Below are 1,627 nucleotides of genomic sequence, written 5' to 3' on the forward strand. Positions count from 1 at the left end.
TTTGCGGGGCCTGTCCGTCCATATATATACAATCGGTCAGCTGTTATACTCGATCAGCTGATAAAGACCTGTCAGCTGACCGTCCGTAACTCATCCCGCCATTTTACTCTATTATATACAAATGAAAAAGATATATACAATTAAAATACAATAACAATAAATGAGGTATATCCGAATGTAGTTGTAATACAATATCAAAGAAAAAGATACAAATACAATAAAAATACAAAAATATGATTCAACATATTCACTTTATGCAAAAAAAAAAAATTAGACAATCAAACAACAACAAAATAAAAATTCAATTTCACATAAATCATTATTAATCCCTAAAATGAACGAAATGAAAAAATAAAATAAAAACTTTACAATATTGCCCTCCGAAAGGGAGGTGGAGTACAATCCCGTACATCATGATCCACTGTTGTAGGAAGCTTTAATTGTTCTAGGTGAACTGTTCTTCGGTTTTTAGGTTCTTTCAAGCTTTCTATGGTAACAGTATTGTGTTCTCTAATCGTGACCACTCTGAATGGGCCTTCGTACCTCTGCAGCTCTTTGCCTCTATTAGTTCCCACTTTCCGGTACACCACCGTCCCAATCTTTAGGGTGCCCATTAGATCGCGAACATCAGTTATCGGTATCAGTTATCTTTGACAGCAGTGAAGCCAAATATAATAGGAGAGAGAGGAGTGAGAAATGAAACTCTTCAAGTACACTCAAAGACTGATCCATTTGCAAAGCCAGTCCGTCCATATATATACAAACGGTCAGCTGTTCTACTCGATTAGCTGATATAGACCTGTCAGCTGACAGTCCGTAACTTATATACATACATACTTATACGTTACAGGCTTAGTATCTGATTAGCTGTTGACTGTATATATCCGGGGGACAGATCCCATCAATAAACAGTCTTGATTTGATGTTCTAAGCTAGTTGTTCTATCTACTAAGGAAGTATCCTTTTATATAATTCTCTTCTCGCGGTCACGTATCTGGTGCTGAAATCCGGGAGCAAGTGCGTAAGCCGAAAAAAAACAATTTTTTTTTCTTTTTCGTAGCTGAACTAAAAATAACAATGGCACCAACACTGGCAATAGCACATGCTAATAAACTAGAGTGGAGTTTTTGGTCACGTAACCTCTGGCGTGGTATTTAAATTCAAATTTAATTCGGCATAACCTTAACTACTCACGTGATCATTAGGCCATGCCGTCTTTTAAGTCACGTGACTGTCACCAGGGGGCTGAGTGTGCTCCGACCGACATTTTGGTTTTATGTTGTTTGAGAGGCTTACGGGTTTAGAAGAGGCTGAGTGTGCCCGGCTGCCATTTTGTTTTGATCGAGTCACCCAACCGGAAGCTAGTATTTGGTCACGGGACCCCTGGTGGGAGATTTAAATTCAAATCGTCACATGACCACTAATTATCGCCACCTCTGTTAAATCAGCCAATCTCACAGAAATCTCATTCACTATTTTGTATTTCGTTTGTTTATCCCCACCACCCTCGAATATGGACTAACGTTTGAGGTTTGAAAGGAACTGAGTGTGCCCGGTCGTCATTTTGTTTTTCTGATGTTTCAAATACTTGTGGATTTTCATAGGGGCTGAGTGTGCCCGGACGTCA

This window comes from Halyomorpha halys, unplaced genomic scaffold (genome assembly GCF_000696795.3).
Source record: "Halyomorpha halys isolate HHAL.00 unplaced genomic scaffold, Hhal_1.1 Scaffold645.1, whole genome shotgun sequence".
NCBI lineage: Eukaryota > Metazoa > Arthropoda > Insecta > Hemiptera > Pentatomidae > Halyomorpha > Halyomorpha halys.